Genomic DNA, 27500 nt, shown 5'->3' on the forward strand with positions numbered 1-27500 from the left:
CAGATCGTAATCATGAAAAATATAACGAAAGAAAAATGCAACACAAACACGTTCTGATTATGCAAATTACCGTCGAGAAAAAGAAAAAAAATACGTTTCTTAAAGGGACAACGAAAATCAACACTGGTCACCTCCACACACACACACACACACACACACACACACACACACACACACACACACACACACACACACACACACACACACACCACTTTTTATGTTCATTATACCTCCACAGTGAAGGATATTGCCCTGTACACGCAAATTTAGGCCGCACGGTTGGGGGGAAACTGACATATTTTTCCCTGACGTGGACACACAGCCACACACAACACGGGTAAAAGCAGCAGTTTTGTGTTATATAATGCTGAGGCGACTGAAAAAAAAACAGTAAAGGAGTTTGTACCTTCCCCAATCTGTATGACAAAGAGTATTATCATTTTTTTTCTGAGGAGAATGAGATGTGGCGAGAGAACGAGAACGAGAGCGAGAGCGAGAGAGAGAGAGAGAGAGAGAGAGAGAGAGAGAGAGAGAGAGAGAGAGAGAGAGAGAGAGAGAGAGAGAGAGTCATTCTTTCGCCTTTACTATATCATACACCTCTTGCTCTAGATTGGATAGTATAGCTTATCACAAACAACCTCGTAAGGACCAACACGTATGCTGCTGTGGTGCTGTTTGTTCTTCCTCTGCTGCACGTACCGGACTCCTTTCTCCTTCCCTTTCTCTCGTTTCTGTCACCAGCGAGGGGCGCCACGTGGCCTCCTTTGCCTTCTCCAGCTCTTAACATGTCCTGCCGTCACCGGGGGCACAACACCCTCCAGGTCTCTCAGCCAAGCTTTCCCCTGTGGCCGTGACCCTCCAACGCGACCCTTATTCTTCCCTCCCCCTGGTCACCCGCCTGACACACGGCACACCACCACTCAGGCTGCTTCACACACACCGCCTCCGCCGCCTCCTCCTCCTTGATATTGGTCTTTTCACTCCTTCCTTCTCCTCCTCTTTATTCTTTTCCTTCCTGATATTGTTTTTTTTCCTCCTCCTGTCTCCTCTTCATCCTCCTCCTTCCTGATATTGGCCTTTCTATATCGAATGTTTCGCATTTTTCTCTTTTCCTTTCCTCATTCTTTTCACCCTTTCCCTCCTCCATATTATCTTAGCTTTTTCATAATCTTTCATAAACTTTTATATTTTCTCCTAGTTTTCGTTCTTCCTCTTAGTGTTTTCGTTACCGCATTTTTTATTTCCTCTTTCTCACTCTTCTCAGCTTCCTACTTATTCCTCTCCTTGGTATCTTCGTTCACGTAGGTCTCTTGTTTTATTTATTTATTTACTTATTTATTTATTTTCTTTTTACCTTTCCTCCTCCTCCTCTTCCTCCTCTCCGTCGGGTGAAAGTCGTCGGGGAAACAATACGTAGGTTGTACAGCTTGTAACTGTCTCAGCGTAGCTTTCTAGTCGAGGTCATTGAGGTGACTGGTCTTGGTTAGGTGCATTGACTGGCACGCCTGGTTGATCTTTGTTTAAAATGATGTTCCACTAAACGTTTTGCGGAAGTCATGAGTGCGGCGAGGGTGAGAGAAAGGGAGGAGCGGTGGAGGTAACAATTTCCCAGGCCAATGAATCACACGTGTTCAGTCACCTCCATCTACACGTCTCCTACTGAGTGACTGATAGGTTGGTCATTAAAAAAATCATAGGAACGTAAGAGGAGACAGTAGGCATACAATATCAGCCTCTATTTAATTCAGTATATACGTCCACTTACATTATTATTATTCTTATCCATAAATTTGTCGGACTTTCTCTTACATTCTTATTGATTCTGCACATCCAGCCTGGTAAATTACGTGTGTCTATTCTAGTCATCCACAGCAGGCTAAAAACTGTTACTTTTCACCCAGTTAATTAATGTTACCAATGATACGCTTTATTATGATGCTGCCAACCTTACCTATAGCTGAATCTATTTTGATCACTTGTTACCCTATTTCAGGCCCCATTTCTTCTCATCTCTTTATAAAATCCCGCTTGAATCCGTAACTTGGCGTCCTATCTACATATTCTTTGTATATATCACTAGACTACTTACATCGGATGCTTCTTATTGTTGCCTTCAGCTGCGTACTAACCCTAAAGTTACAAACGAGGTCTTCTTTAGTATTCGCAAAGATGTTACAATCGACAAACAACAGCAAATGTATACTCGCACAGAAGATAATGGTTAAAACAACAACTTTCATTTCCTCCATGGGGATTGCGCGGCGCTGTGGGGGTGGTCACAGCCTGCAGGCAAACCTCATCTCCTTGCAGGCAAAAAAACTGGTAAAGGGAAAGTATTGTAAACAAATTAAGGACGTGTGTGTGTGTGTGTGTGTGTGTGTGTGTGTGTGTGTGTGTGTGTGTGTGTGTGTGTGTGTGTGTGTGTGTGTGTGTGTGTGTGTGTGTCTTTGGACGGGCGCTTTCCGGTGATAGGGTATTGGTTATGGATTGAGAGAGAGAGAGAGAGAGAGAGAGAGAGAGAGAGAGAGAGAGAGAGAGAGAGAGAGAGAGAGAGAGAGAGAGAGAGAGAGAGAGAGAGAGAGAGAGAGAGAGAGAGAAGCAGTGGTATCCAATCGCGTGATGCTGAGGGAAAGCCGAACCTTGGTGACTAACTGCTTAGCTGCAGACGGAACAACGACCTTAGGTTCCGTGTCCCCGCAACTGGAGGGCGGCGGGAGGGAGGAAGGGGGTGCAGGAGGGGATCACTGCACCTGGGAATGGGAAAGGAGGGGAAAGGAGGAAGGGGGAGGGTCGGAGAGGCCAGTAGAATCAGTCATTGGAGCCATAAAGGGGTCTACAGGCAGGGTGAGGGGTGGCAGGCACGGGAGAACCAAGGGAAGTTATGGCACTCTGCACATCTGTCCCTCTGCTCCGGTACTGGTGGGAGGGGTGTGTGGAGGGTGTTGAGAAGTGAAAGGGAGGAGTGCAGGGGAAGAATGAGCTTATATGTGCTTTTAAAATATTACATGCGTTTTCTTATTGTTTTTCTTCCACATAAATCTGAAAAAAGGGGGGGATAACTTATAAGTAAAAAAAAAAAAAATGAAAACCGGGTTAAAAGTTGACAAGTAATATTTTTTTTTTATTCAATGACAAGCTTTTTTTTTTCACTCAGATCTGAAAACCAGACTAGATATTTATAAATAATGTATTTCATCTACTGACGTTTTTTACACTTAAAAGAAAAAAAAATAATAAGTTAGATGTTAATAAATAAGGCATTTTCTCCACTTATATTAGAAACAGTGGAGATTTTACGGGATTAAAAGAAACTAACAAACTTCTTTCCCTTCCGATTCGAGAAAGAAAACAAACGAGCATTTCCCCTTTAAACTAGAAAAAAAAAGGGGGAGGCAATACGTGCTCTAAAGTAAACATTTTTTTTCTCCATCTTCCCTCCAGATCAGTGGTGGGAGAGCGCAATCTACATCGCCCGCACTCTCTGAAGTGGCCACGTGCAAGTTACTGCGGCTGTACCTAGACTACTCTCTAAATTTTAATGACACAAATAACCTCCTCCTCCTCCTCTATCCCGGCGAGCGAGGCAGCACCACGCTCCCCTCCAGTGCGATGAACCGGCGATCAGCTCTGGTCATGCTGCGCCGGGCACGGACACCATCACCACTCGCTTCTTTGTGCTGGCTCCATCCCGTGTGTGTGTGTGTGTGTGTGTGTGTGTGTGTGTGTGTGTGTGTGTGTGTGTGTGTGTGTGGTAGCAGTAATGGCAATGGCAATGGCAATGGCAATGGCAGTAACAGCAATATCAGTGTAATGGCGCAAAGAAATACTGAAATGTATATAAAGTAAACTAAAAATATATAAATAAACGTAAAATTACGATAAATTCACAATAATATTAGTATGTGATATCAACCTGATCAAAACACTAATAAAATAATAAAGATAATAATAATAATAATGGTCTTACCTAATTTCGCTATCAATTATACAGCTAAACACCAATTACGCAACGTGAATTAATAGTTTACACATTCACTCGCAATTTCCTTGCAACGGTACAACACTTTAATAATAACATGGCTTTAATCTTTACTCAAATTGTACGTGTAATTCAATAACGCACTGGAATGTTACGGCACTTCTCTGTCGGAGCGAGAGCCGGCGTCGGGATGTTGTTGTTGCTGCGCCTCTGTCTGCCCTATACACACAACACGCCACCAGACCAACGAGTATTCATCCCCTTCTCCATGAGCAACAGCAGCCTGAGATTATACACGTTTTTTCTCTTCCTTCACACTGTACATGCGTCATTAGTGTTTCTCTAATACCTTAGTTAGTGTAGAGTAGCGGAGTGAAATCAAACAGCCGAGTAGCGGTCCTAAAGGAATGCTGCTGTTTGAAATCCCCTGTAATCCCTTGAAATGAGTGCGTGGAGAGGTGGAGGGAGGCGAAGGAGGGGGAGCGATGCTAAGCGAGAGTGGATGGGATGGTCGGGGCAGGAGGCGAGGGGCACTGTGGGATTCAGGGAGGGGACAGGGGTGAGGGAGAGCCGAGGGTTGCAGGCAGGGTTGGTGGAGCAGTCTCGGCCTTGATTGGAACATAAGGCTCAGGTGACGGTCACTGAGGGTTGAGAGGTGCGCGGCTGAGGTCCTCTTAGTATACTGTAAGGGCAGGTAGGCGGGTGCAAGAACAACCTACACGCTAGTTTTGTTTTTGCAATTTCCAGTTCTACGAGTTGTGCTGGGGTGAGGGAGGAGAACAGGGACAGAGCACCGCACGTGGGCTTCAAGGGGCGGGGGTGGAGGTGTGGGTTTGTTAGCTGCAGTGTGGGAGGCATTATTGTACAGATCTGACTCTCATAAGTATAGACGAAGGTAGCGAATGTGTGGGAATCCTCGATAATTACATGGCGTGCACTCTGGTACTCAATATTTTACTGTAGGTGAGGACGAAAACGAAACGAAAAAGGACTACTTGGAAAAGGACTGTAATAGTAGGGTTTATGAGACACGTGATTTCTTTTCTTATTGTTTTAAGCCTGCAACTCCCTATCAATGATCAAGCCGATGCTGTATACTGACTACTAATATACAACACCTAGAGCAGGAAGAGAGTGTGTTCTTCATTCCACCACAGGGAGGTCCTTACATACTTGTAACATTAGTTGTTTCTCTCTGGTTTAAAGTTACGAGGAGAATGAAGAGGTGGAGGACGAAAACATGGGGAAGAAGGCCACTTACACAATGCAACACAAGAGCGTTTGTGTTGAGCAGATAAGTCAAACAAGATTATGATACAGATAAAGGTTTTCACAGCAAGTGAGCAGGACGGGCTTTGTAGGAGTGGATCCAAATTAGACACACTTCTAAGAAACAAACTGTTGCAAATTGTTCATAAATATGGCGATGAATGCTCGGAAAACCTTTCGTAGACAAGCGCATACGACAGGATAAAAATGGAAGGGGTTAGACAGATTTATGGAGGGAAATGAAGAATGGCGCTAGGTAAATGAGGGGCACAGTGTGTAGGCAGACTAGCCTTTTGTAGACTTCATCATTCTTAACACAGTGAGTGTGTTGTTGGTGGCGGTGGTGTCTACGTGCTCTATGGCCTAAAAGCCTTCCTCCTTTGAACAAGCTGCGTTTTATGTTTCCTGTTTTCCTTCTTTCCGGGTAGCACAAACACCCACGCCAACACTGAGAGATCATCATTATTGCTTCACGCTGCCCTAGATATGTAAGCTCGTGCAATATTACAAGATGAAGTCCTCACGTGGCAAGTTACGGCATGGGGATCATGGCAATGGGAATGAGGAGTGATAGCGGGCTGGGCGTCGCAGTGATGGGGGTAACCTGCTATTTTCCAATCAGTGAGGAATCATTTACTCACTGAGGGAAGCACTGGTAATGCAGGGGAGAGAAGTGACCACCTAAGGTACAAATTCAGTGCACGACGTGAAGTTCGGGTTTAAGAGAAGGGGAATCTGCAGGAGCCGGGAGGGCCGTGAGGTGAATGCTGGCTAATCTGGGACGAGGCTGACAGATGGTGCAGGAGTGAGTGTGCGTTCGTGTCCTCCGGTGTTTCTTCAGTGGATGAGATGGAGAACTAAGAGAACCAAGAGGAGGAAGATGGATTCCTTTTCTTTTTTATCTTGCTGTTAATACTGGCTCGTTTACAACCTCTGAATTATTTATTAGGAAAGTGAAATATAAATATGTGGTGACCTCACACCACAGTACATATTATATTGTCCAGGAAGAAGAAAGAAGACAAAATAAGGAAGAAGAAAGAAGTAAGAAAGAAGAAATGGAGAAGATAAATGAAGTAGGGAGAATAACAAGCGGTCACAGGCCAGGAAAGGGAGAGTAATTAGCACTTGATATCGAGGGAGCCGGAAAAAAACACAAACATGGACATAGGACCCACGCAGTCCATACCAGAAAGACGACCATATGAATATGAATATGTTGAAGAGATATAAAGTGACAACTACTAACTCTGAATGATTTGAAGATGAATACGAGTGAGAAATTTTGACTTGCAAATGTAAATAATTAGTAATTATTAATTAAAAAATGAAAATGTTTGTGTTTTCCAGTAGCCTTTATATACCAATCCCTTGCAACATCTCACTCCACGACATATACCGTGCAGCTTCCCCAGCATGTCCGTCACGGCTGGGTGGTGCGGGTGATGGTGTGCGTTGTAAACACATCGCTGGCCTGATGACTCCCTCGCGTTACCACCGCCAAGACAAGCAGCACAGTGCGGTGTGACTACTATGACACAAGTTGTACCGAAGGATAATGAAGTGTCGTGTACTTGTAACGTGATGTGCTACCAAGATAAAATGTCGTGCCGTAATTCCACACCTCTTAATATAAATTTTGCTAAAAACACCTCCATAGAGTACCTAAGTCTTTTCCTGTATTATATATCATTATGGTGCGTTCAGTCACATTACATTCATGTTGATTTACATGTTAAAAATAGTATGCAACTTTAACATGTATACTTTTTAACATGTAAGTCGACCTGACTGTAATGTGACAACGCACTATGATGAATGATCAACGGGGTGACGACCGTATGTGCTTGCCATCACATAAGCGACTGTGGCAAGGTAGGTCACCCTTAACCTTAACCTTAACTGTCGCGTCACTTTCATCCAGACACACCTCAGGCTGAAGGTTTGAAAGCCAGGTGCCGCAATTACCCTACACTCCCGTGGGAGGACTACACCCTGCTGACCCCTCTGACTGTAAGTCTCTGAAGGTCAGAGTTCAAGGCAACATTAATTAACTATATAGACTTTTGTCACCCTGCTGACCTCACTTCTAAATCTCCAGATAAAACCGACAAAGGTTCACACCCAAGGCTGAGCAGGTGTTCAGTACAGATATCGTATGTATGTATGTATGTATGGAATAAATACAGGACAAATAATTCATATTTCATACTGTATCACACTACAGAAAATCGTGCAGTACTCACGAACATGTTTATGGTCCTTGCCTCAATGTCGTGTTCTAATTTCGCAGCATTCTGCATGCTTTGTCAGGGAGTCGTCAGAGAAACGAGTGGCGGCTTTGCCGAGAGGAAATACTGGTATTACTATTACTTCTTAAGGGTGGCAATGTAGTTCCTTTTTTTTTCTGCCATCTCTTCCGGTCGGGGATAACGAACTTATGGTTTGTGGTGACGCACCGGTGGGTAAACATCACTCATTTGTAGCTTTTGGCAAGGTCCTTGGTCTGCAGAGCGGAGCGTGTCTCATGGGAGACACAGGGTCCAGACATCTCGGTTGGCGCTGGCTGTCCCCGCGTGAGGAGGCTGAGATGGCAAATATTGTCAAGTGATGATGGTGTTTGTGGTTTCCTATTTTAACCGTCGCGATGTTGCCTTGTAAACGAAGTAGGTGCTGTACACGATCATGGTATGTACTGTACTACTAAAGTATGTTCAAGTGTTCTTGTGAGAGCCAGGGAGCCAAGCAGATTCCACAGGCCATGATCATACGGGTAAGGTGATGGCGGCGGGGAGGGTGAGGTAATGTCTAAATTCCTTTCATTAGACAAGATTACTTAAATTCTTGAAACATGTAGCGTGTGCCAAGATTCTGATCTCTGTGAACCAATTACACTAAACTACATTTTCAGTTCAGCGCAGAACAAAAGATCACTGTGTACTGAGTGTATGGACACACACACACACGCACACACACACACACACACACACACACACACAGTGGCGCCGAGGGGATGGGATAGTGGACACATCTCGTCTCCTCTGAGCGGTCTCCGAGCACGGCTGCCCATCACTCGTGTCCTCCCGTCCCCTCTCCCCACCCAGCTCCTCTACCCCCTTCTGAGCCCTCTCCCTCAAGGAACCTCCAGCCAAAGACCTCCTCGCCTCCACCACTCCTGGCCTGTCCTCTCACACGGCACGGGGGCGGCACTGGCCCTTTACTCTGGCAAAGCAGGAAAAAGTTTCCTTGGGCCAGGCTCGTGACTTAAAAATGTTGGAACCGCGAGAGAGAAACTTTCAGGGTTACATTTCGTGACTTAGAAAATGTCAAGTCGATTTTGTCAACATACAAATTTTTCATATCCTTGTGGGGGAGTGAGCCACCCATCCTTTTAAAATACAAAATTAATGGGAGGGGCGTGCGAAATCCTTATTAAGAGGATCAATCTGCTGGGGTTCGTCTGATGACACGCACGCCATGTACACACACACACACCAACTCATACCACCCGCCAGCACAGACCAAGCCATCTTAGAACCCACGCCTTATGGAACATTGCAAATTGAATTCAACACACAGAAAAAAGTAAATAAATAAATAAAAGGAGAGAGAGAGAGAGAGAGAGAGAGAGAGAGAGAGAGAGAGAGAGAGAGAGAGAGAGAGAGAGAGAGAGAGAGAGAGAGAGAGAGAGAGAGAGACTTCCCCTCTGCACCATACACAGGGCGGCCCGTCGCAGACACAGGTATGATACAGTTTCGGACAAAACTCCGCGGTCGTTCAATGTTGAGGACAGACAAAAAAAAGAAAGGAAAAAAGCTAAACAATTTACAAGTTCTCTCTCTCTCTCTCTCTCTCTCTCTCTCTCTCTCTCTCTGTACTACAGCCAGCCCTGGGGGAGCGGCGCCTTCACGTGGTGGCCTGCGGTGCTCTTCTACAATCTGGTGTTCAGCCTTAAAACAGAAATGTTCATACAGGGGTAGTGTGTGAATCAACTCGAATCAGCGCTACATAAATACATATAAATTTGGCGCATTATAACGCAGACAAACAATCAAACCGACAAACCAATACATTCACAAACGAGCAATTAAACGCATACAGTAACAAGCACGATAATGTATGAAGAGGCCGCTGTACCCAGGCAGACATTCCCGCTGATTCAGCACTGCCGGGTAAGGTATCGGGTGTTACATGACGGAGGGAAAGATAAGGAAAGCCACCAGAAAAAAAAAAGTCCCGTAAATGCAAGCAGTGAGTGGAGCTGCAGTGAGGCTGGTGGGCGGTCCACTTCTCACCAGCTTCACCCGCAAGCCCGCTCTGCAGCGTTGCCTCCTCTCTCACCCCGGCTCACCTCCACCCATTCCATCCCGCGGCCTCACCCTACCCTGCCCCCCCTTAGGATGCCTCATTATCCCCCTACCAGTGAGTGGTTGTGTCTGCCACACGCGCGGCTGTGCTACGGCAGACCAAACATTATGCATGACGACCCACTGACGTCCCAGCACCGCGGCGCCAAATAATCACTCTGCATCAGGAGCACAGCATCAGCGGGTCCCTGAGTCCGGCGGGAGCGCGGGGGGAGAAGGCGTAGGTCGATAATGTCTGGACGGCGGCGGGGTGCACCCCAGCTGCGGGGACAGATCGACCTACCGGCACGCCCCGCCCCGTCAGTCCAGCCATACAACTCCCGCATTGGCTCTAGGGTCAAGAAACTCTAATCCTTATCCCCAATGCGCCGTGTGGACTGATTCTTATTACGTAAAGCTCCCGCCCGACGAAACGGAAGATCACGATTCTGTAGTGGCTGAAGGGCGTGCGCGCGCGCACGCACGCACGCACGCGCGCGCGCGCGCACACACACACACACACACACACACACACACACACACACACACACACACACACACACACACACACACACAGAGAGAGAGAGAGAGAGAGAGAGAGAGAGAGAGAGAGAGAGAGAGAGAGAGAGAGAGAGAGAGAGAGAGAGAGAGAGAGAGAGAGAGAGAGAGAGAGAGAGAGAGAGAGAGAGAGACCAGTCTAACATGATCGATCACATGAATCTCATACAAAGTTCACTCAACAGAGGACACTGTTAGATATCTGTCACCACCATCAGTCAGTGCAGGACAAAGGCTTCCCACAACCTCCTCCACACACCTTCCCATCACTTCCTGGTCCTCATCTCTCCATCCTAATCTATCAGCCCTGCCCCTCTACCATCATCCTTGTGTTGTCATTCTGTTACTGAACACAAGTCTATCTATATAAGTCTATATATATGTATTCCACACATAATGCAGTCTGTTCCCTTTTCCTTTTAAATGTAGTCAAAGTGTCTTCTATTTTAGTTTGTCCTCAATCTATGATATGCATACAGGCTTAACACTAGGAAGAGCATTTAAACAGACTATGCAGTCCATTCTTAACACAAGTTATGAACTATGATTGATGGATTAATGTGAGCAGTGCCAGCAGCAAGGCACTACTCCCCACATCTACAGTAATGTTTGATTCATGAGTCTGGTATAAGGAAGCCCAGCATCCCAGTAAAAATCCAAAGATCATACGTGAAATGCTAATTTAATTTTCTTTGCTCAGAAGCATAAATTTCCCTGGGGTTCTCACTTCAAGATTAACATTTCTAAGTACAGTACCTACTCAAATGAAATACATTCACCAGTCAAGAGCTTGTGAGCAAGCTTTCATTCTGTTTGCACGATATGATTTTGGCTTAATTACTGCATACAGGCATCTCCAGTAATGTTCACTCTACAAACTATAATTTTCTAGAACTTTTATAGATTTCTATTTTTTCCTACATCAAGTGCATGTAGTGAGGCATTTACAAGGGATATTAAAGCATAAACATTATTGGAAAAACTAAGGAAGGAGGTACTGTGCAGTAATCATGCACACTACAGTGGTCAGTTCAATAAATACATAACTGCACAATAATAAGAAACTTGCTGCATTTTTTTTTTTGCATATCTTGTAATAATCACATTGTTCTACTACAGCACTAATGCATTTAGTCCAGTCTAATACATTGCACTGACACTTGTTCCTGGAATCTCATTTGAAGAAATGGCCATGACAGAGTATCCACTTACCTCCATGTCTCATCCTGGCATATTCCAGGTGTCTTATTTCTTAACACTCCATCCTCCAGTTCTAAGAGCATTTTTGCTCTCTCTCATATTTCCAACATTCATTCTCATAATCTTAATTTCACCCAAACCATCTCAAGTGTTGCATTGCACTGTCTACTGTCCATCACCTTGCATCATACAGGCATGTCATTTCTCATTTTTTCAGAAAATGTCTGTTGTAGCAATGTATGGATTGAAGTTGTCAGTGGCTAATTCTGTAGGGCAACTATGATTTCAGCAGTTGCAATATAGCATGTAGAATTGTTACAATTGTTACATAAGAATTATCTTCACAAGGGATATATGCCTGAAGGAATGCCTCTATACTTGCTTACTGTCTCTATTCCAAAAATCTTTTGAGTTACACAAATCGAACACAAGAAAATAAGGGAAGCTGCAAGAGGTTGTCAGGCTTAGATGTGGCAGTTGCTATATGAAATGTAACTACCTACTTCCAACTATTATCTTCATACATAAATATGTATAATCTTCCCTTAAAGTTCCCTAATGACTTGGCACTAACAACATGATTACTGTGTCTCTTCTGAAAACCAATTCCTTACTATCTCTTTCAAATAAAACTTTAAAAAGCTTGAATCCATTATTTCTTATCCTATCCTGATTACTGACCCTGAGGAATTTGCTTGTCACCCTTATGATATCCTTATACATTACCAATTAATCCCTTACATCAGATCTCTTAACTTATGGCTCTCTGAAGAATATAAACCTAAAAGCCTCCATCGCCTTTTGTAAGGAATGGTTCTCATCCCTTGTATCTCTTTAGTCATTCTCCTTAGTGATTCTGACAGATCTACTTTCTTAATGTAATACAGGAACCATAACTGCACATCACATATACTATCCTCATGAAAAACAATCCCTTATGGTTTGATGCAGCTGTAAGCTTTGTGGGCACTGCCTACATCTCCTTCATGGTAGATTCTTCCTTAAAGAAGTAAACTCCCTCTTACAAAAGCATTACTGATGAGAAATAACTGCCAGCAAGTATGCCATGCATGTGTGTAGCTGATAAATGAAGACCACAAAACCTCCAATTAATTCTTGATCTTAAGTCTGTTTCTTTAGATCTGATTAAGATCAATGCCTTTCAGCTATACTAAGGTAACATAACCAATTATAACATTAGTAGAAAGCACATGAATTGTGCAGTCATGAACGAAACCATATGTGTACTAATAGTACTATTCTGTTACTGTTGAAGAAGTTCTTTACAACATGAACTCACATGAAACAGAGGACTGTTCTGCTTGTAAGCTTTCATGGAAGGGTACATATTCATTTTGAGGAAATCTCGAATTTGGCCTTGGCCCAGGAGGGCTTGATGCATCATTGATCTGCTTTATTCTGTGTTGCCTTTAGAAGAATTTCAGTGGTTTGGTAAAGATTACAGCTTTATATATGCATAAAGCCAAGGTTAATCACATTGACACATTCTGCAATAACTCCAATTCACAACCTTGCCTAGTGCCTAGGTCATGTAACCATTGAGACATACAGCAGCGACATAACATGACCTCACTTCTTTCATGGAAAAGAAGAATAGCTGATCTACATTTAACATCCTTGCTTTTAAAACAAACAAGGACAAATCACGAGAGAAATACAGCTTGTGGGATTCTTACACCATTTAAGACAGTGCTCTTCAAACTTTTTTTTATAAAAAAACCAGCTTGATTTTATATACTTCCTTCATGACCCAGTACTTTTATACCTCTGATATAGAAACTGATTCACACATACACACACACACACACATTGTTGATTTTGAATTATTGTTCATATATCTGTTTATGATGTGGTGACTCACTGAACAAGAGCTTGTGACCCAGTTTAGGATCCTGACCCATACTTTGAAGAACCCTGATCTAAGAAGATGCTAGAATGCTTTGTGATCAAGCAACCATGTTCACAAGAGTAATAGAGGCTGAGATCTGCTGATCATGGTGGTGCTTCATGGTAAGCTCATGATTAGCTACTACATATCTTACAGTCTAGGTTCCTCAAGCTTCTTACTTAACCTTGTAACTGTGAACTTTGTTGTTTTGCTCCAGATGTATACCAAATTTGTCCAAGATTTTAGCTTAACTAATAAACAAGAGTTTTGTCCATCAGAGCTAACATCCTGACTATCATTACAGTTCTCAATCACTTTTCTCCTTTCCACAGATAGACAAGCCTTTTCTTCTGGGGGAATGACACTGCCCTGCCCAGCGCTGCTTTTTCTTGCTACACTATTCCCTGTTTGAATTCACTGTGTATATTTTGATGTAGCATAATATGTTCTTTCAGCCTGACACATTACAGTGAAATCAATAATGCACCAGGAAATAATAGGCAAACATTATTTCATTCAAAACAATTTATGGAGAAAATGACATGGCAACAATGTGCCAGCCACCCCACCACCTCACCTGAAGGCCTTGGTCTGGCCAGTAACAGCATAATCCCTAGGATCACATGCAATCCCCTCAGGTCAAAATTTGTATATTTGACCTCAAATGGGTCATGGAGGGTGCAGAGAGGCTCATTTCATTCTCTTGCTCAAACAGAATTTTACAAGCCTTTTTACATATACCACTGCATCTCTTCTTCAAGAAATGTACTTGCCTTACTTTTGTACTCTAGTCATAACATATTCAGTCTAGCTGATGAATTAATAATATTCATATTGCCCAAGGAAATGTATGATGTGTTATTAAAGAAAGAATGAAGCACTGTAGAATGCACACTCTTACTGAATTCCCTCACCCAATGAGAGTTAAGAATGGAGGTCTTACTGTGTAGGAGGAGTTTATGTTTCTAAAGTTCTCGAACAGACTATATTTAGTAAGAGACTTTAAAAGGATGTGACAAAGGAGAAAACCACAAGTAAATAAAAGAAAGAATAAAGTAACAAAATATATGATGATAATTGATGGTAGAAAGATTGATAATGTATTGAATGTCAATTTGCTTGAGTGAAAAGATTGGTGTAAGTATCTAGTGCTGCATGTTAGAATAGATGGAGGAATAAAAGATGAGGTACAGTTTAGTATGAATCCAACAAGGAAGGTATGAAGAGAAGTGAGAAGTGCTTAGATACTAATGAGCAGAGAGTTGTGATTGTATAAATGATGCTGCTGCTTTGAGAGACTCAACTGCTCACATCTGGTTCAGTCAGCTGACTGGGCTTGAAAGGGAATGGTGTCTACTTTGTTACAGGAGTGGGTAATCAGCTCTGCTAGTGGGCCCTGATGAGGAGGGATTTGAGTATTTTGCATGACAAACCTTCATGCAGTGTGGATGGTGAGGATTGGCCCTATTCCCCTAGAGGCCTAAAGATTAAAGTGTCTGGGGATGCTTCTAGGAGTCACAGTGAATATGTGTTCACATGGATGCTGTCTCAGATACTCCTATTTAAGGGAATGTTGGATTGAACTTGTTTACTTATAGAAAGAAAAAAAATAGATACATTACTGGCACTAAAGGTAAAACTCAAACATCTGAAAAGTGCTCATGGTTCACATATGGGATGACGGTACTTAATGTTAATGAACACTTCCATTCTCCCCAGTGCAGCAACACTGCTGTTGAAAAGTATTTATGCAGAGGATCAGAAAGCACTTAATGGGATTTACAGTATCATTAGACTGTTGCATAGTCAGTGTGGATGCATTTTTACTGGAATGACTCAATATGAGGGAGATTGTTGCAAAATTCAAACCTTGCTTGATCAAACAGCTCTACATTTTTCCCACAAGTGTACTTATAAACAGCTGAGCTTTGTATCAGTTACCAGTCATCAATAGAAATTCAGCTGCCTTTATGCAGCTAATCAGTGATGCAACTATGAATATCCATCACCACTTTGAGTATTAAAAAAATGGACAAGGGTGAGTGTGTCTCCAGCCTAGCATCACACCAATCTTTTTTTTTTTTTTTACATCCTTTTCTCCTGTGACACATCAGTGGTACAGACATAATGCCTATGTTCTTGGTCTTCATAATCCTTGCCATATTTATATAATGTGTATTGTTTCTGTTAATATGTGATCTAGCTGCATAAACAACTTACATCATCTGCAATAATTTTGGAAATGATGTGTAGAACATTTCTACCATGTTCCTGGAGGTTTCTGAACACAGTAAGCCAGCACTGCATCTTTTACAGAGTGGTCAAGCAAGGCATGAATTTTGCAAGTCCCCCTCATATTGAGTCACTCCAGTAAAAATGCATCAGCACTGACTATGTAATAGTCTAATGATGCTGTAAATGCCATTAAGTGATTTTTGATCGTCTGCATGAATACTTTTCAACAGCAGTGCTGCTGCACTGGGGAGAATGGAAGTGTTCATTAATGTTAAGTACCTTCATCTGGGCTGAGGACACACTCACCCTTGTCCATTTTTTTAATCTTCAAAGTGGTTATGGATATTCATAACTGCATCACTGATTAGCTGCATAAAGGCAGCTGAATTTCTACTGATGACTGGAAACTGATATAACCCTCAGCTATTTATAAGTAGACTTGTGGAAAAAACTTAAAAGCTTTTTGAGAGTTATGTGCAGAGTGTATTAAAAAATTGAAAACTTTGCTGCTGGGACATTAAAATAGTTTTTGATGGATGGATGTGCATATTCTTTCTATCCTTGTATTTTTATCTGAGGCTGCTTCCACTTGGCATACATAAATGTCTGGATGTGGGAAGCTGTGGTGTGAGATGGAACCTGGTGTGAAAGTCACTTATTTTGATTGGACATTGTGATGTCTCACCCTAACCAATCACTGGTTGTTGCAAATATCACCATAACCACTGTTGTCTGTGCTTGCTGTGGTCACAATGGTCCCAATACATGTCCCAAGTGTCATTATGTGAGGTGATCAGCTGGTGCACTATGGAACCACACAGCTTCAAAACTTTCATCCATTGACAAAAGCTGATGCATGTGAATAGGAAATATGACTTTATTAATTTCAACCACATGTCTTTTGAATGTGCAGATGTATGAAGCAAATACATTAATGCTGTTTATCATAATACAAAAAAAAATTGCTTGCATTAGACAATTTGGAGTTAGTGGGTTACTGCAAAGATCAGCCTTGCAAGGACCAAAAGGTCTGTTGCTGCTTGGCTTTCCTTTGTATTTCTTTATATACTGTTACTGTTACATTTGGATCCCAACCAAGATCTCCACAATATATATGGTTTGAGTTGCCTTAATTCTTGAGACCAGTGTAACATGCACACACTCTGTTTCTTCATCCAAAACTAGTTTAATGTTCCAGCAGCAAAGTTCTGAATGTTTCAATACACTCTATTCATCCCCAGCAGGCTAGATCACAGTTATCTGTATTATTTAAGCTGGACTTTTGAAACAATATACTGATTTTGTGCATATTACTACTATAAATCAACAGGTCTTCTAGTACCTATTCTTCCTGAATGTTCATTATGATGTTAACTGAAACCACAAAACAATGGCAACCTCCCTGCAGAATATCAGGTAAATTACTAATGAACAAGTTTTGAAGACTAGAGACAGTAACACTGCATGGGTGACAGAGGAACAGTGCCTCATTGCTATGGAAAAAAAAAAAGAAGTAGGAGAATGAAAGATAAATGTAAAGTGCATGTGGTGTAGCTGCCTGTGGTATATACCAATGCTCAGCTGTCTCACTGGCCTTTGAGTCTGTGGTGGATGACATCCCTTGCCTTGGGACACAGAGCCACTGTGACACTTGGGTTTCCAGACTTTATCTTCCCAGTTTTCTCTAAGTTTCCCCAGGTGTAGTTGTACTCATTTATCCAAAGACCCAAAGGAAGAATATCGCCTAAGTGAGCTGTGCTCTGACTGTCCTAACCCAGACTGAAACTTGGTCCATGGATTCAAAGCCAAAGTCACTGCAGCATAGAGCAATGAAAGGCATCAAGTAATGTCAAATGAATGCAGAAGAGGGACTTACCGTCGTTGCGGGTGAGGTAGGCGTACACCAGGTTGACGGCAGCATCAGGGGACAAGGTGTCCCACAGGCCATCACACGCCAGGATTAGGAAGTCCTCATCTCCCTCAATCTCCAAAGACTTGATGTCACACTCAGACGACACGAAGGGTTTGTACTCGCGGTCACCTGTGGAGTAAGTTCTCATTAGTGAACTGGTAATTTGGCAGACCACAATTTATTGAGACTGCTCAAAACAAGTACATTGAAGGGCAATGCATCAGTCTTTAGTACAAATTATCACCAAGGAATGATGTAAGATGAGAACTCCTCCAGAACACAGGAACATTAAAATGCATGAAGGTCTGTTATAGTAGAAACACTAAGCTTTGTTTGAAAGTTTACTGAACAATAAATCACCATCATCAGAATGAGAAGACAGTCTATAGCTTAAAATGTAAGTTTCTCCTCTCCTAAAATTGCGCAGTTACCCACGCAGCTTCCGCGGTGGCCTCAGCTGAGTCAGTCGTGTAAATAGTCACAGAAAATGCAACTCCTTTCAGGGCTTACTCCTGCATTTAAAAATATCATGTCCAAATGTAGTTCCTCTTTGGTATCAATGCATTTTTTTCTTATGCACATGACCACTGACTGATTACATAATATTACAAAAAAAAGCTATTATTACAAAACTACGTTCGATTTTTTTTTCCAGGAAAACATATATTTTTTTTCTTTATTGTACATTATTTATTGTATATATTTATTGTATATTACTATCATTATGTTAAGTGAATTATGAAGTTTTATGTCGGGGTAAAATTAAGATAGGATATCTAAAACAATAACGTTAATGATGTACGTACAACAACAATGATACAGTGTGTCATTTTAATAATATGTGCAATGCTTTGGGCAAGTGTGGCCGCCCCTTCACGCAAACAATAGCAACCAAGACTTTCCACATTTGAGCGTCACGCATGATTGAAGGCAGAGGGGAAGAACGGTGCCGCGTGGGTGTGGCTGCATCTGCCTACCCCCTCCTCCCTCCCCCCCTCTCTCTATCTCTCACACACACACACAATTGTATCTTAAAAGGACAAAAAAAAAAAAAAGAGCAAAATATTTGTACCAAAATAAACAAACAAACAAATAAATAAATATATAAATAAATAAATAAAGAGGAAATTAGTAAAAACAAAGTAAAAAAAATGTAAAAAGAACAACTGGATAAAATAATCAATACAAGACTTGGTGGAGAACAGAAGGAAGAGGACAGGTGTGGGGAAGTTGAATGGAGTGTTGGAGGGATCGGTTGCAACGTGGGAGAAGAGCAGTCAGGCTGGTGTGGGAGAATATAAACCAGGGCGAAGGAGGGAGAGAGGGAGGGAAGAGCAGGTGAGAGTGGACTAGAGGCGGGAAGAGGAGTACAGGAAGGGGGCAAAGTAGGTGAGACGAATCGTAGGAAGTATTGAATAACATGTATGAGAGAACTGAGGTGAGGAGACAAAGGTGTTGGGGGGAGGGGCATATTAGTGAGCAGAGTAGTGGATAATTAATTGACTGACTGATTAACTGACTGATTGGTATTTCTGGCGCCACAACATGGAAGTTATATGGCGTACTGTGATGGGAGAGGGTGAGGAGGGAAAGAAAGGATCAGTTACTGGAGGGGGAGGTGTGCGTAGGAGGAGGGGGAGGGGGCAAGTTGTGTGAGAGATGGAAGGGATGGGATGGGAAGGACAAAGTGTGTGAGAGGAAGAGGCAGAGGAGTAATTTCAAAGGTGCTACTGAATCCTGCGGGAGGGGAAGGATAACAGTACTTGGGTAGGAGTACTGACCGATGGCCCGCGACACAGCCAGCTGACCAAGGACGCGCCACGTGCCCTGGATATTGAGGACACATCCACCCATCTCCTCCACTCGCTCCCGCTCCACCTGTAAGAAAAAGGCTGCTTAGTGAGGGTGCTCAGGCTTACTAGTAACAACGTAATGCACCAAAAGAACACAAAAGAAGGTGAATAAAGGCAGTATATAAGTAACAGTATAAATTATGCATACCTAAGTCCACCTATCATCCTCTTCCATAAATCTATCTTATTATATGGAGAGAGAGAGAGAGAGAGAGAGAGAGAGAGAGAGAGAGAGAGAGAGAGAGAGAGAGAGAGAGAGAGAGAGAGAGAGAGAGAGAGAGAGAGAGAGAGAGAGAGAGAGAGAGAGAGAGAGAGAGAGAGAGAGACCACTATTAGCTCTACAATCTAATTAATGAGTCTATTCTTAATGAGTCTATTCTAGTCATTTAACATCATAATTAGAAATCAGTTTGTTCCCAATTCCCATGTTCAACCTAACACGGGCAGCCACGCAGCTCACCACGCCCGAGACAAGGCTGTGGTCTGTCCCGTCACTGTCTGTACAAGCGCAGACGCCTGCTGAAGGGTGCACCTGCCGGATACTGTCGGAAGCACCCTGCACGGGTATATCCATTAGGAAATGAATAATAACAAGTTTCATGCGAGGTGAAGTGTTCCTCTCAAGGGTCCAGGACGCAGTGCTCCCTCTGTGCTGCCTGGTTCCCACGCCCACAGGCAAATTTCACCAGATTGCTTTCAACATTAATAATCTGCTTAACTGTTAAGTACATCAGATTACAAATGGAAAAAAAAAAAAAAAATTTCTGACATTTCCTCCCTAATACCAAATATTTCTCAGGAAGATTATTTACAAGTAAAAAAAAATCTCTTAAATTATGATAAAAAAATAAATAAATAAATAAACTGGTTATAATTTTTTCACAATGATGATTTATAAAAATAATAATTAGAATTTGAGAAACTACGCAGCTTACTTTTCGCTCAGCTTTTATGAGCAACAGTCAGGTAAACAGCATAATTATCTATTCCTTACTTACTGGTTTAAAACTGCCAAGTAATGGGAAAAAAGTTGCATTTATACGTGTGTGTGTGTGTGTTAATATACATCAGTCTTGATAACGATCAGCAATGACGACGAGGCCATGAGGTAAAAAACATTAAATGACTCCAATTTTTAAATTACAAAAAAAATAAAAAAATAAAAAAAAAAGAACACAAAATTATCGTTGTCTTGCATTCCCGCCAATCATTTTAGGCCTTGTGGTAAGCAGACAAAAGAATGCCACTTACACACACACACAAAAAAAAAAAAAAAACACACACACAAAAAAAAAAAAAAAAAAGTAAAATAAAGCAAGGAATCCTTATTACAATTTTCTTAGAAGGGCGGAAACAGCAAGTCACCCGCACTTCCCGGATAACAATAAAAATGACGTCACTCAGCTCGTGTATGCCTTCCTGTGAGTGGAGGAGGCAGCCTGTGTTTAGGCCTCATTGAGTTAAGTGGCCAGCCTTCCTCCCTCACGGTGTGCTTAACAAATAAATACCGAGCAGTTAATGGGGAATATAAGTCCTGGCAGGTTAATCTACGCATACTTATTGTTCCTCATGATAAGTTGTCAGTAGCGAAGAGTATTTAATGAAGTGATGAGGGTGTCAGACCTTCATGAACCACGGCCTTCGCGACTCCCTGCCTCCCTCCTTCCCTTCCTGCCTGCCATGTCTTGCCGCTCCTGAACCTCGTCCCGCCTCCCTCACGCTGGTGCTGGCGTCCCCACAGGTGCAATGACCAAACCCCTGAGACACACCTCCAGCAGCCCCGCCAGACATCCATTTCCTCTGCCTCAGCGATCCGGGGAAATAAAAGACTGACAGTAGTTTTCTCTAGGAACAGTCATGGGGAAAAATGAGGCAAATCTGAAAGCCATTCCAAGCTGCCTTCAGATACAGGTGGGCTGAGTGAAACACCAGGAAACACTACAACAATCGGCAGGGAAAGTACAAAGACTAATGGGGAGGCGTCCACACAGCAGCGTCATCCAGGCGGGCCGGATGTGAGGGCGAGTGAGCACACCTGCCTGCCACAGTACTACCTGCCTGCCTGCCCCTTCCCTTTCCCCTCACACCTGCCCCGCCCATCCCACCCACGGCCACGCCCACATTATTACTAAACCGCACTACGCATCTCCCAGGTAACTATAAGTTTGAAGGTAGCACAGTATTATTTACTTGTACTGCGTGGCATTCCACTGGGAAAGAAGGATTTAACATGTAGGTGCGAGGCGTTTTGGAATGAAATATACAAGAACAATCGTTTTAGACTTTTTCACTTTTCTTGTTTACTTTTAACAACTTTGGATTCTGTTATGTTTTAATGTTTCACTTTTCTCCTTCATGGTATTTTGTTAGTTGTTCGTAATTATTCTCTTATAACTTCTTTACTGTTACTTTTCATTATATCTGTTTTCCACATAACGTTGAGGTAGCAGCCCAGCCTTGGCTGCGCACCTCAGGGGTGGTGCAGTACTGGTAAATTGCCTAGTACTGTACATACGCCAAGTCTGAGTGGTGGGGTGTGGCGCCACGCAGCGTCCGAAAGACCCACTCGGTCAACAGCCAGCGGCAAGGTTAGTGAAATCTCTATTATTTATTATTTCACATGGTAAGGGAAGCGACCCGGTGCTGTACTCCGCGACGACCAGGCGGGAGGAACACCGACAGAGGCACCGAGTGAGGGATCCAGGAACACACTAATGTGTACTTTTATGATTATTTATGACGGTGAGTTGTGTTGTCTTGCTGGTCCACTTTTAGAGGAAGAAACTCAGTCTGGTGAACAGACGTCACTTATGATATACTATTTCTATATTTTCTCTCCCTCAGCAGTGTTGCAAGGAGTTATCACTGCCGCACTGGTTTGCTGCCATTACTCCTCACTATGAAGTTCAGCACTCTGCTTCCTTCTGAAACTCGCCAAAGATGATTGCCTTGTTAACTCCCGACGCAGCAAACTGTCATCCACTGCTGAGTGCTGTCTGTGCGGGAAGATATTTTCCTGAAACCTCAAAAAGATATTGCTCGATTTTTTTTCTTTCGATGGAAGCCAAATTTATTGAGTAAAATAACAGACGTTAGAGCTGCTGATTCTTTACGACTCCTGAATACAAACATAGAAATACAAATAAGAGAGAGAGAGAGAGAGAGAGAGAGAGAGAGAGAGAGAGAGAGAGAGAGAGAGAGAGAGAGAGAGAGAGAGAGAGAGAGAGAGAGAGAGAGAGAGAGAGAGTAAATAAAAGAAAAACACCTGCGGTCCCTCCCATCATTCATACACAAGGACTCACCGGCAGCTCTGGCTTGTGGGGCTCCACCATCCTGACGGGGGTGCGGCGGCGCACGAGGAGGGCCTGGGAGTCGCCGAGCCATGCCACCACCAGCCGCTTTTCCCGCACCAGCGCCACCACGGCCGTCGTGCCGCCCTTCAGCTTCTGTAAGGCAGGAATGAAGATGTTAGAGACATATCCATCACACTGCCCAATGGTGAGGCTTCCCACAGAGGGATACAAATAGAGAATAAACAGCAGTGGACGTGTTGGCCCCGGACATGCTGTTTGTAACAAATTACAGTACCTAAGATAATGTAAAAGATGCAGAAACAAATGTTTGTCACACACACGACTGTGGAAAGATTAATAAGTAAACAAATACAAATAAATCATAGTGGAAATCAAAATAGATAAACAGATAAAAATAAATTAATTAATGCATAAACAAACAAAAATAAACGGTATAGATACTCGTACATGGACAAACAGATAGATGGATGTATAGATGGATAGATAAAAAAAATAAAAAAACAAGACAGATAGATAAATAAAGATGAATAAAGGATAATAAATAAATAAAACCCAACCCTTTGAGTCACGAGGAATGAGTCACGTCTGTGCCGCCGCTCCATGGTTACGCTGGCCGCGGATCCTCGTCCTTCTGGATCCGCCGCCTCAGCCCCGCCGCGGCATTTCCCTACCTCCAACACCCGCCACACGCCACTGACTCACCACGAGGCTGTGTGTGCCACTGACTCCTGTGATGGAAACTTGACTTTTCCCAAGAAGTGGAGTCATATGCATGGTTATTTATTTATTTTTATAGACACCAACAAAGATGTCCACCAACAAAAGACACTGTAATGTTAATTTGTGAATGCAGTAACTGAGGCTTCAACATGCTGCCTTTAAACGAATTCTTCTGACATGTTATTTTTTTCTTTGTTCCCTGTGATTACCTGTTCCTCAAAAATTTAGCTGAAGAGAGTTACTATCGGGCTGGTCAGTTTAATTCTAAAGGTGCTACGACGCCCCTCTCTTGAAACTGTTCAAAGCATAGCGACGGGAAAGGCAGAAACAGGCAGTTTCATAGTTAAGACAGAAAGGCTCACAATAACGTAACATCGGTGTGTGCAAACATGCCGCACGAGCCTTGGGTATGAGTAGTAAGATGGTGAGTACGTCAGTCTCCATTCAGGGTGATCGAGAAACCTTTACGTATACGAGTATTACGATCAAAAACGGGATGCGTAATGTGAAGGCAAGAACTGAGGTGCGTCGCCTTAAAAGATTAGTGACCTTGTGCAGGGGTGTAGCTGTCCGTTAAGTGAACCACAGTATAGCAGAACTACGGCATGATCTTCCACAACGACCAACTCTGTCTGGTACATGGACACACACACACACACTCACACACACACACACACACACACACGAAAAAAGTAAAAAAAACAGCAAGAATTATGTTTGCTCTTACGAAACTTCTGTGATAAGCTACACTAGTCAATTTTACGTACAAAATAGCAGACGAAGGCTCCTCCCCACAACACAGCAAGAGCGAGCAGCATGAATTTGGAACAGGGCAGTATGAGTGACGACAAGAACAGTATGGAGGCGGGACATCACATCAACACTAAGACAAACCTGTAATAATTGCCTGAAGAATCATGAGAAATTGGAGCGAGATAGAAAACTTGGTCGAGACGTAATCGTATATGACTTTTGCTTCACTCGTACATCAAGTTTGGCACTCGGTTGTAACTTTTTTTATTTAGTTTCTTATTTTTACATTATTACATACATGTTTTTTTGGCACACGAGTCACAGCTCCATCCAGGGGTCAGCGTCTGTCTCCCGAGGGCATCACACAGACCATCAACACCAACACTTGTGCACACTCACCCACTGCACAGTCATTACAACAGAAAACGAGGCACAAGCACTGGCGGCTCATCACGTTACGACTACAAAACGCTGCAAAACACGTGCCTCCCCCTCCCCCCCTTTAGTATGGAGGGGGTCACAGGTAATGGCACACCCCTGCGGCGCCTCAGTCAGGTCAGTGGGCGTTGCCGACACGCGCCCAACGGAACATTACACGGAGGGAAAGTTCTGTTATTACCTGTTTTTTTTCTTTTTTTTTCTTCTATTATCTGATGGAATATTTAATTGCATCTTCATATTACCAAAAAAAAAAAAAAAAAAGCGTGTGTGTGTGTGTGTGTGTGTGTGTGTGTGTGTGTGTGTGTGTGTGTGTGTGTGTGTGTGTGTGTGTGTGTGTGTGTGTGTGTGTGTGTGTGTGTGTCTGACGTAAACATCTTCCATGCACTATACCATTTGCTACATGAAAATTAAGGAATTAAATTAAAAACAATATTCTTTAATTAATTAATAAGAAAAAAACGACACTAAATAATGGGAAAGCAGACGGTGAAAAGATTCGAGACACGCAAACTGCCTCGCTAATTACAGAAAAGAAGGGGATTGTTAATATGTGAGAGACAATCAAGAGAATGGAGCCAATCACCATTATCATTATCATTATGTTCATTCTTTTTATTGTTAGTAGTAGTAGTAGTAGTAGTAGTAGTAGTAGTAATGGTGGTAGTAGTAGTTGCTATTGTTGTTGTTGTTGTTGCTGTTATTGTTGTTAATGTTGTTGTTCTTGCTGCTGCTGCTACTACTACTGCTGCTGTTGTTGTTGTAGTTGTTGTTGTGGTAGTATCAACAGCAATCAGCCGCATGAGTAACACAAAAAAAACCTATCATGGGTGTGGTAAAAGGTGACGTGCAGAAGTGTGGTGGGAAACTCCATGAGTGTGCAGGTGAGCGGGTTACATGTCAAGCTGCCACTACTCGTACGCCGCCAACAAATCACTGAAGATCTGGGGCGGCGCAAAACGGTGTTATTGGTCAATGCTTCAAATACCTTCAAGATCAACCAAAAAAATCCAGCCTATACAGAAAAAATAAGGTCAAATTTCTCATGTTTACAAAGACTGTAGCAAACACATACAAAGGACCAGCTCAGCCATTCATTATTAGTTAAACAGGAAAGCAGAACCCGGCGACCAAGAGGTGATACAGTCGTTGAGAGAGAGAGAGAGAGAGAGAGAGAGAGAGAGAGAGAGAGAGAGAGAGAGAGAGAGAGAGAGAGAGAGAGAGAGAGAGAGAGAGAGAGAGAGAGAGAGAGAGAGAGAGAGAGAGAGAGAGAGAGAGAGAGAGAGAGAGAGAGAGAGAGAGAGAGAGAGAGAGAGAGAGAGAGAGAGAGAGAGAGAGAGAGAGAGAGAGAGAGAGAGAGAGAGAGAGAGAGAGAGAGAGAGAGAGAGACGCAAATGGTACAGGAAGTGGTTGCATCTCATGGCCTAACCACACTGCCAATCAGGACTGAAGGTTTACATTTCCCCTCGCCAAGAATAAAAAGAATCCACTGACACCATTGGACGACTTGGATGGGCAGCCTGACCACTGTATGTGCAACTACGCCATGCCACTGGACCAAGGAGTTCGTTTTGCCGTTACTCCTCCTACAGCGGGAACGGCTTCCCTACTCTAGTGGTACCTACGTTGTCGTTACTGACAAAGACCTCTGAGCGTTGCGGCAAGGGACATTCTTTAACATAAGTTTCAGCTGAGGCAGCTTCATGAGATCAGAAAGAATTCAATATGTGTATGAATATAATTTCACTCCCAGCCTTCAGGAGATGAGGTGAGATGCGTCTGAAGATCTACGACTTCTAAACAAGACTTCCAAATGTACGAGTATCACTAATGAGGAAGCTTTAGCCAAGAAATAGCGCAGTTGCGAGGATGTAGTGTCAGCTTTTTCCCTCCCTTGGTAAGTAGCCCCGCTGTGCCTGAAGGAACTACAGCACTTCACACTACGATGAACACTGTGGATCGGGATTTCTCGCCGACAGTTTAGAGGTGTGTTGGCGACTAGTCCCTGGGTGTGGCTGGGGCCAACGAACGGAGCCATGATGGAGCCACACCTTGTAACAATACGGTTCACAATGCGAAGGGATACATTAAAAAGTAGAAGCGGGTGTGTTGGTGGAGAAGTATTAATAAAATAGAAGAATAAGAATAAGAATAAGAAGAAGAAGGAAGAGGAGGAGGAGGTCTGCAGCAACAACAACAACTGCAACCGACAGTAAGAGATGGAACTAGATACTAAAAAACAAGAACTAGCACCACCACCACCACCACCACAACAACAACAACAACAACAACAACAACAACTACTACTACTACTACTACGACTACTACCACTACTACTACTATTACTACTACTAACTACCATCACCACCACCAGCACCACCCCCACCACTACTAACTACTAACACTACTATTACCACCACCACATTCACTACAAATTAATTAGTTCCCATATTTTTCAGACCACATAAAAGAAAGGTGTGTGTGTGTGTGTGTGTGTGTGTGTGTGTGTGTGTGTGTGTGTGTGTGTGTGTGTGTGTGTGTGTGTGTGTGTGTGTGTGTGTGGACATTCTACACAGGAACTTTTATTTTTCCGTGAATCGAGTCAGCGAGAATGTAGACTTGGGGATCTGAGTAATAGCAGGAAGTTGTCAGACGCAGCAGGAAGGCAAGCAAGTGACTCATCCATCCCTTGCTTCTTCCCTTCTTCCTTCTGAGATGACCCAACAATCAACAACAACAATCTCTCTCTCTCTCTCTCTCTCTCTCTCTCTCTCTCTCTCTCTCTCTCTCTCTCTCTCTCTCTCTCTCTACCATACCCACAGAAACAGAGAGAAAACATGAAAAAAAAAGACAGATGAAAATAGTAATGTTGAGTTGAATGCACGTACTGGTACAAATGACTGACCAGACATGATTCACCATATGTATAACATTTTGTGGTGGGGGAAGGAACCGTAGCCGAGATGAACGCATTGGGAAAGTACCTGCTACTCGTAATGATCCGTAATGATGGG

General features: G+C 43.0%; 1 protein-coding gene and 1 long non-coding RNA gene across 4 annotated transcripts in view; one reads left to right on the top strand and one right to left on the bottom strand.

Annotated features, from left to right (window-relative positions):
- LOC135107509 (cell surface glycoprotein 1-like) overlaps positions 1-27500 on the bottom strand; it is a 197507-nt gene that overhangs the window by 78661 nt on the left and 91346 nt on the right. For both annotated transcript variants that reach the window (XM_064017461.1, XM_064017462.1), the window contains 3 exons: positions 22564-22707; positions 19190-19286; positions 17373-17537 (listed from right to left, as the gene is read on the bottom strand). The gene's annotated coding sequence lies outside the window, so the exon portion shown is untranslated. The remainder of the gene's footprint in view (positions 1-17372; positions 17538-19189; positions 19287-22563; positions 22708-27500) is intronic.
- Positions 20596-22319, top strand: LOC135107208 (uncharacterized). Of its 2 annotated transcripts, none has more exons than XR_010271655.1 (2): positions 20596-22003; positions 22106-22319. It is a non-coding gene; the product is annotated as an uncharacterized LOC135107208 (long non-coding RNA). The 2 variants fall into 2 exon arrangements; XR_010271654.1 differs by having other exon boundaries at positions 22109-22319.

The sequence above is a fragment of the Scylla paramamosain genome, chromosome 15 (assembly GCF_035594125.1).
Source record: "Scylla paramamosain isolate STU-SP2022 chromosome 15, ASM3559412v1, whole genome shotgun sequence".
Classification (NCBI taxonomy): Eukaryota; Metazoa; Arthropoda; class Malacostraca; order Decapoda; family Portunidae; genus Scylla; species Scylla paramamosain.